At 45.9% G+C, this 12,700-nt stretch overlaps 1 protein-coding gene across 3 annotated transcripts in view; it reads left to right on the top strand.

Annotated features, from left to right (window-relative positions):
- The window catches only part of LOC146798751 (uncharacterized), a 189,425-nt gene that overhangs the window by 45,350 nt on the left and 131,375 nt on the right, over positions 1 to 12,700 (top strand). Inside the window, exon 2 of one of the 3 annotated variants that reach the window (XM_085626046.1) lies at positions 10,720 to 10,858. The exons of the other annotated variants lie outside the window; for them this stretch is intronic. The gene's annotated coding sequence lies outside the window, so the exon portion shown is untranslated. The remainder of the gene's footprint in view (positions 1 to 10,719; positions 10,859 to 12,700) is intronic. 3 annotated transcript variants of the gene reach the window in all.

Genomic DNA, 12,700 nt, shown 5'->3' with positions numbered 1-12,700 from the left:
GGTAGCGGCACCTCTTCCTGTCATGGATTCGCTCCCGTAGGTGATTACTGGTTGTAATTTTGCTCGTAGAACCTTTAAAAGGGGGTCAAGTGTTAAATCCGACAACAATTTCTTCAGGGGCTTTAATGCCAAACACGTCATTACTCCCTTCCTTCGTAAAGATTCAAGTTGTGGTTTGAAGGAGTTATTTTTATCTAGGAGTACGCCCAAGTATTTATAAGTAGTTACTTGGACCAGGCATTTGCCTTCCATGTACCAACTAAAATTTGGCTTCTTACGGTGGTTTACGCTCATAACTTTTGATTTTTTTAAAATTTATTTTTAATGCGTTCCGATGTGAGAAATTGTGGGTAACTTCTAACAGATGCTGAAGTCCTATCGGAGTTCTGCTGATCAGCACTAGGTCGTCAGTGTAAAGTAAATGTTTCAATGCTGTGGCTCCTAGCTTCGGGGAATGTGAGGAGCAAACATCCAGTTCTGCTGGCAGATCCGCCAGAAAAAGGCTGAAGAGCAAATGGGCCAAAACGCATCCTTGCTTTAAGCCCTTCCTTGTAGTGATTTTTCTTGAGAGGTGCCTTCCAGCGCCTAATTTAATTCTGACCCATGTGTCGGTGTGCAACTGTGCGAGTTGGTCTAGAAGGGTTAGCGGAATCCCCCATTCTTTCAGCTTTAACCAAAGTATGGAGCGGTCTACGTGATCGAAGATGCAATTAGACCACAGATACTAGAAAACCAGCGGACCTCAATGTGGTTACAGAAAAGGGAGGATTTCCCAACAAGGCAGTGTCTTTGAAAGGCTGCTAGGGCTGGAGCAGGGCCGAGCACATGGATTTGTTTTCTCGCCAATTGCTAATCAGTCCTTTCCTTGTGATTAAGTCAAGCTGTGCCCAGAACAGTGAGTGGTAGGAGAACTCTTCTGCCTGCAAATATTGCTTGGGTTGGTAAACATATGACTTGATTCTATTTTGTGAATATATCATTAACAAGCATTTGTAATGTAACCGGTCTCCCATTTGTGAAACTGAGAGTTACTCTCATGTAAATACATAACGTGCTATAACACTTCATAAAAACACGATTTTTAATGGCCCAAAATGAAATCGCCTCTCCCTATTTTTGCACACTAGAAGTCTTCTGAAGCTCAAACTGATGCAGTCTGGGCTGCTTGAAATAAAACAACTGATGAATGAGTGCGCATCTACAAGATGGCTGGTGACCACCTTTCCTAACCGTCCTGTCTCACGTGCTCGCATTACAGGTGACCAATCATATGACCATACTCCATCTGAACACACCGGACGCTGGTCTGACGTAATACCGGCTATTGCAGCCACTAGTGTCTGCTCTCATGGTGTGGTGAAGCGGCTGGTGGATCTCCGTGCAAAGGTATAAGCTGAATATTTGTTGACTCCTTGAATTTCTTTGTTTATCCAGTATTGGGGTATCTTTCATAGATTCACAAGCCTGAATCATTCCCCGTCGCCGAGGCGGGAGTCCCCGGTAAATAAAAAAGTAGTGCCAAAATGCTAGTAGTAGTAGTAGGCCCAAAGAAAAGGCCAAAAGCCTGTATCTTAGCAGCCTATCTACCTCATTATGCAAAAAGAACCAAGAATTTGGTAACAACCAATCAGACACCAGCACCCTTCTAGAACCCTCTCAGCAGAGCCAGTTCTCCTCAGATTTTCACCACACGTCGTGTGGAAGGGAGTCTCCCTTAGTGCCTCTCAGTTTTCTTTCAACTTGCTTCAGCATGTCAGACAAGAAGGCTTTATTTAAGTCCTGCAGGACCTGCACCAAGAAGAGAGTCCATGTTGATGATCAACATGTAGACTGCATCTACTGCCTCTACCCTAAACATGAGGCAAAAGATTGCAAGATTTGCCGCACCTTCCCTACAAAAACTCTCAGGGATAGGGAGGCGAGAGTGCTTTTGTGGCTTAAATCCTCTTCGGCTGAGGAGGATGACAAAGCCTCTACTTCTAGCAAGAGAGCTAGATCGCAGGACAGCTCTTCCAGCGAAGGGAGGAAGCATCAGAAATCGCATCATTCTACTTCTGATGCGCACTCTCCTCAGGAATCTACAGTCAAGCAAACTGTGAGTAAAAGCCTTTCAAAATCTTTGGCTTACTCTCAATCTTCAGTTTCTGTCACCTCGTCTGCTTCTTCATTGACGCTAACATTCACGACGACGGCGCTTACATCTCCTATTATGTCTACGAAGATTACTATCCTCTCAAAGAAGCCCACCGTCGAGGGGTCGTCGACTAAGTCCTCGTCGACGAAGTCAGCAGTACCGCCGTCGACGATTCCGCCATTAAAAAGCCTGTCGACGTCGAGCTCGTCGACGAAGATTCCATCGTCGACGAAGATTCCATCGTCGTCGAAGATCCCGTCGACGAAGAGCCCGTCAACGAAGAGCTCGTCGACGAAGATTCCATCGACGAAGACCCCGTCGAGCTCGTCGACGACGGCTCCATCGACGTCGAGCCCGTCGACGACGGCTCCGTCGACGGTGAGCCAGTCGACGACGATAGCACCATCTACGATACCGTCGACGATCCCGTCGACGATCCCGTCTACCACAGCCCCGTCGACGACGACCTCGTCGACGATGATCTCTACTCCAGTTTCCACCAGGACTTTTCAACTAAAGTCTTTTCAAAGGCAGGACATTTCACCGCTTACTCCCTCGCATCTCCTGGAAACTTATGTGCAGTGTGACGATGATGATTATGTGGACGACGAGGACGAAGGGCCCTTTGGGGTTGCTCGCCATCCTTCGGAACTGCACATCAAATGTCAGGAGGACGATGAGGATGAGGATTATCAAGGGCATTACTATCAGGAAGACATAATCGTTCCGCATCATAGACCCTGCTACACACAACCTCGTAGGAATGAGATGTCACATCTGCCTCCTACTTTGATACAAGACCTACAAGCCATGCTTGCAGATTATAAGCAGCGTTTTCCGCCGCAGCCAAACGTTCCACAGGTTCCACAGACTGCGCCGCAGCCGGACCCATTGCCTCTGCCTGAGGGTCCAGCCCCAATGCCTCAACTGCCTGATCCTCCACAGGACCCGCATCAGGATACAACCTCGGAGGAGGAATACGAAGAGGGCGAGTTGCCAGACCCAGCAGACCCTTGGGATTCATATATAATCCCTATGCCTTCGCCACCTACCCCTCTACCATCTGATTCGCCTCCAGAAGATATAGGGGGGTTCCATAACCCTATGCAGCGAGCTGCGACCAGGTTCAGCTTGCCGGTTACCATTGAGCAGTCTGACTGTTTTCTGCATGATTTTAAGGAGGAGTCAAGGAAGGTTACGAGAGCTATCCCTATCATTGACTATATTTGGAAAGAAGGGGTTAAAGTCATGAAAAACCCGGCATCAGTACCAGCGGTGCTTCCACGGATTGACAAAAAATACCGTGCTCCAGCCGACAGTCCCTCTTGTCTCACTGGTCAACCGCGTCCAGACTCGGTTATATCTCAGGCAGCCCAACAAAAGTCTAAGAATCCGGCAGCACCGGTCACTACACCACCGGATAGGGAAGGACGCCGACTGGATCTAATTGGGAAAAAATTTTCAACTATGGCAGCTGCTTCCATCAGGGCAGCCAACTCCCTAGCGATAATTGGGCGTTATGACCGCCAGATGTGGTCAGAAATGGCAAGCTTTATCGACCTCATCCCAGAGGATAACAGGCAAGATGCTCGAAAGGTTTTGTTGGAGGGTGAGCGTGCAGCCTCAGAGACTATCGACTGCGCACTGGATATTGCGAATACTAACTTTCGCCAGTTGGCTGGGGCTGCGGTTCTTAGGCGCCAGGGTTGGCTGAAAGCTACCACGTTCAGACCAGAGGTCCAGACAAAAATATTGGACATGGCCTATGATGGCGAATCATTGTTTGGGAAACACATAGATGATGCACTCCAAGCAATTAAAACGGATACTGATACTGCAAGATCGTTGGGCTCCTTGCAATACAAAAGAGGTACCTTCAGAGGAGCAAGGGGCCGTGGATTTTCTTCCGGAGGAAGTTATCATACCCAACAAAATAGGTACCAGCCTCAGTATCGGCAATCATATCAGTCTTCCTACAGACAGACCAATACATCTGGTTTCTCTCGTCAAGGCGGATGAAAAAGATCGCAGAATCAGGGAAGAGACACCTCACGGAAGCAATGATTTCTGCAGGGCGCCTTTCACTCCTTTTCCCCTCCCTGTGGGTGCAAAAATTTCAACTTTTGCGACCAGGTGGCAAGAAATTACGTCGGACCAGTGGGTTCTGGACCTGGTTCACAACGGTCATACCTTAGAGTTTGTCACCAAACCACCCAACAAACCACCCAAGGGACCCCCTCCCCCTCGTCTTCACTTACTATTCAAAGAAGCTTTAACAATGCTCCTCAAGAACGCAATCGAGAAGGTTCCTGCGCTTCAAAAGGGGACAGGTTTCTATTCCCGCTTTTTTCTCATCAAGAAGAAATCAGGGGAGTGGCGCCCAATCTTAGACCTTCGCAATCTGAACAGATTCCTCAAGAAGCAGGGATTTCGCATGGTCACTCTGGCGGAAATTCTAGGTTGCCTCAACGAGGGAGATTTTCTAGCTTCCTTAGATATGGAAGACGCTTACTTTCACATCCCAATACATCCGAAGCATCGCAAGTATCTTCGCTTCACAGTGGCTGGCGCCCATTACCAGTTCAAGGTGCTCCCGTTTGGGTTAAAATCTGCCCCAAGGATCTTTACGAAGTGCCTAGCTCCAGTGGCAGCAGTGTTGCGCTCCCAAGGAATCCAAGTCTTTCCGTATTTAGACGACTGGCTAATAAAGGGTCCTTCGGAAAGATCAGTCAAGACTGCCGTGACAACATCTCTTCGTCTGTTCCATTCTCTGGGGCTTACGATCAACAGGAGCAAATCTCAATTACAACCAAGGCAGATCCTTCCTTTTTTGGGCGCGCTGTTAGATACCGTCCGCTGCAAGGCATTCTTGTCTCACGAAAGGCAGGTTCGTCTTCAAAACTTAGCAATCCGAATTTCCAAAAGAAAGTCAGTTTCTGTCCGGATGTTCGCGTCGCTGCTAGGGATGTGCTCCTCTGCAATACACCTCGTTCCTCTGGCGCGGCTCCGCATGCGACCCTTGCAGGAGGAGTTACACCTTCAGTGGCAGCAGGTGATGGGCTCCTTCGACGACATCATCAGAGTCACTTCAGGCATGAAGAGCGCTCTACGTTGGTGGTCCCATATTCCCAACTTATCAGAAGGACTTACTTTCATTCAGAAAATTCCAGACTTTGTCCTCACTACCGATGCTTCCATGGAAGGATGGGGAGGTCATCTCCAAGATTTACAGATACAGGGGAAGCGGTCCCCAGAGTACAAAAACCAAACACATCAACAGTCTGGAATTGCGAGCAATTTTTCTGTCTCTGCAAGCTTTCCTTCCAAGGATGGCAGGTTCTTCGGTTCTGATTCGAACCGACAATACCACCAGCATGTTCTACGTGAACAAACAAGGAGGAACAAGATCAGCAACTTTGTCCACGGAAGCTCAGGAGTTGTGGGAATGGGTCACACTCCACAACATAACCCTCAGAGCAGAACATGTCAGAGGTCTCTGCAATACATTAGCGGACACGCTCAGCAGATCCCAATCAGATTGCCACGAATGGGAGCTAGAGCAAGCTCAGGTGCTCAGAATATTCAGAGCTTGGGGAACACCACCGCTGGATTTGTTCGCCACGAAGGAGAACAAGAAATGCCGCTTCTATGCCAGCAGATACCCTCAACAGGGCTCAAGGGGGAATGCCCTGTCCATGCGATGGTCAAGGATTTGTGCTTACGCTTTTCCCCCGATACCCCTGATACCGAGGGTCATACGCAAGATGAAATTGGAGGGCTGTCGTCTCATCTTGATTGCACCCAGATGGCCACGCCAATACTGGTTTCAGGAGCTCCTATTGCTATCACAGGACCAGCCGATCAGTCTTCGCCCGACGCCCACAATGCTGTCAAGGAACAAGGGTCAGGTTCTCCACCCGGACCCCAGTCCCTACATTTACACGCATGGCTCCTGACTTCTTAGAGTTTAAGGACCTGGATATCCCTCAGGACTGTAGGGATATATTAACAAAATCACGAGCTCAGAGCACGATAAAAACGTACCGTCTAAAATGGAAACGGTTTTGCTGCTGGTGTGAAGCAAACCAGGTGCACCCGGTGGATGACCCTGCAGAAAAGATCCTTCCTTACTTGTTACACCTGGCAAGATCTGGGCTTTCTTTCCCTTCAGTCAAGGTCCACTTAGCTGCACTTTCCAGATTCAGAAGGGGTGCTCATGGCCCTTCCCTTTGTTCATCCTCTTTAATTAAACAGTTTATGAAAGGACTATTCCGAGAGTTTCCTCCGGTCAGACTTCCGCCACCGGAATGGCAACTCAACACAGTCTTATTGCAGTTAATGAAGCATCCATTCGAGCCCATCCATAAGGCTGACCTAAAATTCCTTACATGGAAGGTTGCTTTACTTCTGGCTTTAACATCAGCTCGAAGAGTGAGTGAAATTCAGGCGTTTACTGTAAAGGAACCTTTTCTACGCTTCACTCAAGACTACGTGCACCTCCGAACTAATCCAACGTTTATCCCTAAGGTGCCTTCACAGTTTCATCTTAATGAACCAGTGACGTTAAAGACTTTCTTTCCTAATCCATCCACCCCAGTGGAACGAGCCTTACATTCTCTCGATATCAAGAGATGTCTTAAATTCTATCTTCTGAAAACAAAGAACCTCAAAGTCCGATCAATTATTCGTGGCTTATGGCCAAACTACTCTGGGAAAGGCGGTTACAAAATCCACCATTGCCAGATGGATAGCATCTACAATACTTTTCTGCCATGACAAGGCTCACAGGCCTCTGTTGAGGAAACCCAAGGCCCATTCCACGAGGACAGTAGCAGCGTCTACAGCATTGTTTGCTGGTGTGACTCTAGAGAATATCTGCCGTGCTGCGACGTGGAAAAATGTCCACACTTTTACCAGACATTACTGCCTCCAATCTACGCATCGTGATGATGCAGCAGTTGGGCAAGCTGTACTACGACATCTGTTTCTTTGAGATACCTTCAGGTACCCTTTTTTCATATTTTAATATGTAAGATGTTGATATCTTTAATATAACAATGCAATGTGTTACAATGATGATTTGCTTTCATGTTAACATGCTTTTCTCTTTATAGATGGCATATTTTGAATTTTAAAATCTTTTCTTATAACTCTTGTTAACAAGCTGTGGATGCAATTAGGGAGCATCAGCACTAGTCTCCCGCCATCCGCAAACGACTGTATACTTGGTATACTGCTCGCTATTCTGATTCAGGCATGTGAATCTATGAAAGATACCCCAATACTGGATAAGAAAACAAGTTACTTACCTGTAACTACAGTTATCCAGTATTGGTATCTTTCATAGATTCACATGCACCCACCCTCCTCCCCGTAGTCAGTTCTATATAATTTGGGACGTTCACTTCCCACTTGTGCTACGAAAATCTGAGGAGAACTGGCTCTGCTGAGAGGGTTCTAGAAGGGTGCTGGTGTCTGATTGGTTGTTACCAAATTCTTGGTTCTTTTTGCATAATGAGGTAGATAGGCTGCTAAGATACAGGCTTTTGGCCTTTTCTTTAGGCCTACTACTACTACTAGCATTTTGGCACTACTTTTTTATTTACCGGGGACTCCCGCCTCGGCGACGGGGAATGATTCAGGCATGTGAATCTATGAAAGATACCAATACTGGATAACTGTAGTTACAGGTAAGTAACTTGTTTTCTTATCGGCCCTATCTATATTAAGAACACGCATTTAAGAATCATTAATGCCGCCTACCCCCTTCTTCTTTTTTTTTTTTAAAACAAAATGTCTATCTCACTTGGCCTCTTAATACACACTGCATTTCTTCTTTTATATACTGATGACAAAATAAAAGGCTTGCGGCTGTGTTAAAGATAAAGCACGACAGCAGTCACGTGGATTATAATAAAAATGTACTCTATGGAAAATGCAAGTGCGGCATTAGTGAAGCGGGCGCCGTGCTGATACACAAGCCCGAAGCAGATCCCCCCCCAAAAATAGGGTGCGCGATAGAATGGAAAAAAAAAAAAAAGTAGGACCACATGTTACAAGGTCAGTCTGCTGGAAGGGTCTGTAAACATAACTGCGTGACTCATTAAGTATGCTGACCAAACAAAAGCAGGCATTTATGAAGGGCACTAACCGGAACGAATGGAAAAGATGTTAGGTGCTTCAAGCCACAGTCTATATTAAGCATGCCTTGCAGAGCAGTGCATGTGCTGCCTAGGCTTCGCCTAAAAAACATGATGTTGGTGACCGAGTAGCCCATTGGAGACAAACCCTTGCTGCAGAGATCGGTCTTTAACCTATATATCGCAGGCGTGAGTCTTGCAAGGGTGGACTCAGCCTTTAATTCCTCCATAGTACCATTCAGTTGGATAGTGATAACATTGTACTGTAATAAGTAGCAAGTCATTTTATATTAAAGCAAGTTAGTATGTTCGTACACAAAACATAAACCTCAGTGCTGTGGGAATGTAGGCAACAATGGCTTTAAACCAAATCTCTCAATAAATCTCCCATTGAAAGTGATAAGTCACTTTTTCGCCACGCAAAGGTTCGATAAAGCTATGTAATGTGATCATGGTTATGCTCCTGAGGACAGCCCTCGTTCTGAAGTGGCTTGTAATTGACAAGCATTGGCAAAACCAGTGGGTCTCAGATTTAAATGGCCGAGCTAGTTGCTTTGCCAATGCTTGATTGGATCAGTATGTGAACACATGGGTCAAGGCGCATGCACACACATGTCCGGCAATCTGGCAATGGAAAAGCATTCCCATGTATGATGATGCATGCGAGTCCAAAGTCCATGTATCAGGATGCAGCTAGATATACGTGGACACCAATCTTGTATCGCCTAAATTAAAAAAATATATATGTCTGCATAACAACATATTAAATGAGGAGTAGCTTGTCAGCAAATGACAGCTGCTGAGTCCTAATTTTTTTTTAACCAAAATGAATACAAGATGGAGAGATGGGGGAGCTACAGCATTATGGGCAACAGTGGGTAGAATGTAAAAGCTGACAAGAGGCAAGAGCAAAAGGTAGGACAACAGAGGAGTTGGGGTGTTCTAAGAAAAAGATGATGGGGTACGCAGAGAGGTGTGTGTGGGGAAGCATTGTGGAGAGCTGTGAAAATTAAAGGGGATGTATTCTGGGGAGAGAGCAAGCAAATACATCCATTTTCAGGGAAGGCTTTAAGGAAAATATAGTAGTTCATTGTATAGTAGCAATGTCAGCAGTTGAAAGATACAAGTCAACCAATCAGAACACTGAAATCGAAATGCTCCTAAACAGGACAAACACAAGAATAGGAAGGAAAGCCATTGAAAGAAGATGAGGCAGCTGAGATAGATAACTAAGCTATCCAAGTAAGGGGTTGATGCAAAACCATTTCATGTATTGGAAACAATAGATCTAGCCAACAAGCCGCTAAAGCGGTTTGTAGCCAATACCTAAAAATTCCCTTCTGACACGAAAAGGTTGTTAATTATCCTTGAATTACTTCAGCCATTAGCGTTTATCTCTCCTTTGAGCTTATACAGATGGTTGGTGAAAAGTAAAATATTTTTCTGCAGAAATGATAGCAATAAAACATGTTGATGGTACCTTAGATAATCTACTTTACTACATTTTTTTATCATTACCTCCCTACTAGATCCATTCTTGGCCTTGGCTTTAACTCTCTCCGACGCATGCTTATCCAGTTAGACCAAACCAAAAATACAAAGCCAAATTATGTACTTCATTCTCATAGACTGCATAGTAATGGTCCTACTGGCATGTACCGGTAAGGTTGATGGCGCTGTCAAATTCTCATACATAACATGCCCCACCTATTTGTCCGTTTTGTAAAGAACACGCAGCCGCTGCTTTGCTTGTATCCTATGAAAGAGTGTTTGAAAACAATGTGAGTCGTTCCATTGGCCTGTGTTGAGATTTATTTTGGGATTGTCTTCCAACCTCTGGTTTAAATCCATTTGACAAAACCCATTTTTGCTAGTATTGCTAATTGGTACATAAAGCTGTCTTCTCAAGATACTATATTAATGTTCTCTTGACATTTTACATGTACATGCATGCTCCCTTCAGCCCTTTTTTTGCAGCTCTTTAAAGCAAATCGGCAATTCAAGTGCCTGTTCAACTTGGACAATTCCTCAACACCACCATATCGTTATAAAGTTATATAAAAGGTTTTCCTCTACTTATGGAAGCAGATCATCAAAAGATATAGAAATGTTGTCTCCCGGCACAATTCTGTGATGTAACCGTGGTAATAACCCCAGTGTTCCTTATTTGGATTTGCTCCAGTTATTCAAGACTCCCCACATGCCCATTTACCTCTGCTTTTCTTTGGCCTGGCTGGCTTGTTCCCACATCATGACTGCTCTTGCCTTCATCCTGAACCCAACCTTTTGTATCTTCTCTTTCTAACCAAAAGCATGGTTACTTAAATGTCCATGCTTTCAGCTCCCAAAACAGCCAGGCGTGTCCTTCCATTTCCATTCACCATTTCCCATTCTTTTGTTCTCGCCTGGGTGTGTTACTTTGTTTCTCCTTTTACCTTTCCCAAGGTGCTGGTCAAGACCTGATCCAGTGCACCAAGATGCCTTTCCAATGTCCCGGATTTCCTTTAACAGTAGCTAAGAGACAGCAGGATGGCAGAAGGATGAGAGACCATACTTCTTCCTGTACAAGATAGAGGACATCCACGTAAGGCCTGCCTTCAGCAACGAGGACCACCAGCCCCAACCAGCGTTCCTGTTTCCTGTCTGCTTGCGATTCCTATTTTGCATGATATCCGACTGTGCCGTTACTTATGCCTTTCTATTCTTTCTCTGTCTTTTTCCCTTTAGGGGACATAAAATAGCTTTAATGATAATGTGCAAGACTATGGACTCTTAGGCCCTCATTACAGAGGTCAGGAAAACATCATGCTTAATTTGAGCCAGTTGGGGTCACTGTCACTCATTTTTAGTTTGAAGCCTACCAAGCTAGCTGTCTAGTTTGCTAAAGACATATTGGGGACATTCGGAAAGCTATCCTGCGGATCCATTCCACCCATTGCTTAATATTGTCTTTGCAACTCACGTTTGCTTGCTTTTTATTTGCTGACTTCATTTGTTTTAGGCTGTCCAGCATCAGGGAGCAACGCCTTTTCACATAAAATAAAACTTTTCTCTAACATTGTGCCTGATGAGAGGAAGCATACATTTTTGGGCTAAAGCCCTGTCTTCTTTTTTTTTTTAGTTCTCAGCTCTAGACAGCACATGTGCTGTCTTGATGAGACCTGTTGTATATACTTTGTGGGCTTCAGCCTGCCCATAGGCTTCCCATTTACTGACTCCTGCGTTGCTCTCCTATTCTTTCTCCCCATTTGTCCATGGCATGCCAGCATCATGCCTCTTCCTTCGTTTATCTCTTCCGGAGAGCAGGGACCAATTACTTCTACCATCCCCTGCTCTTATTTTGGGAAATTTTGTTTCTTTTAACAGCACTTCACACGACTAGTCGTGTTTTCACTGGCTCCATGTGGTGCGGGAGCACCCGTCCTGCGGCCTGGTGAGGGTCCGGGTGCCCGTGACGGGGTCCATCGGGCCAAGGGAGGCTCCCCAGACCTAGCTGGGATCAGAAGCAGGGACCGGGCCAGGTGGGTGTGTGGCTGGCTAAGTCTTTTCCTTGCGGAAGTAGGAGTTTGGTCCAAACTCCTACTTCCTCAAGGAAAAGACTTGTCCAGCCACACACCCACCTGGCCCGGTCCCTGCTTCTGATCCCAGCCAGGTCTGGGGAGCCTCCCTTGGCCCGATGGACCCCGTCACGGGCACCCGGACCCTCACCAGGCCGCAGGACAGGTGCTCCCTCCGTTAAACAGGCCTGTAAATCTGTTTCTTATCTCATCACATCTGCGAAGCATTCAAAGACCAAGATCAAATACCAGATACTGTTTTCCGAGAACGCCTTTTCTTTCTCTGACTTCAAAGTGATTGCCTAAATGTTAGTGTCACTGGCACTCGGGGTGCATGGCTGCTTAGTTTACGTTCTTCGAGCAGCCCAGAAATCTCCTCCCGCCTCCCTTCTCGTCTAAACTTATCAGTGTTTTTGTGTAGTGCTTTGTTCCTGGGTTACCTACTTCTCTGTGATTTAAGTTTCTGCACATTAGAGGGCAGAGCTTCAGAACTGCTAACTGGTGAAGCAAACTTGTTCACTTTTTAATAGTGAATCACCAACTTTATTTTCTTTTGATTTGAAGCATCGGTATAGTTAAATTAACCCCACCCAGCCCTGCTGCTGCAAGTGTTGCTTCCATGGATTTGTACGGAGGTGTGTGGTGAGTACCTAAACCCAGAACTGGGGACTTAGCGAGGCAGGCTAATCCCACTGTGTTTACCGCATAATCAGTTCGCTCACAGCTGAGATATGCACGTGATGCTGATCCATCGATTTGATTAAATATTAAGTGGTTTGGGTTTGTTTGTAGCAAGCACCCTGGACCAGTGCTTGCTATCCATGGTCTTGGGATTCATCTAAAACCTTGAATCAAAAGTCCTGTTTTCT

The sequence above is a fragment of the Triturus cristatus genome, chromosome 9, assembly GCF_964204655.1.
Source record: "Triturus cristatus chromosome 9, aTriCri1.1, whole genome shotgun sequence".
Taxonomy (NCBI): Eukaryota; Metazoa; Chordata; class Amphibia; order Caudata; family Salamandridae; genus Triturus; species Triturus cristatus.
The sequence above is the reverse complement of the archived record's forward strand: the minus strand, read 5'-3'. Positions and strand labels throughout refer to the sequence as shown.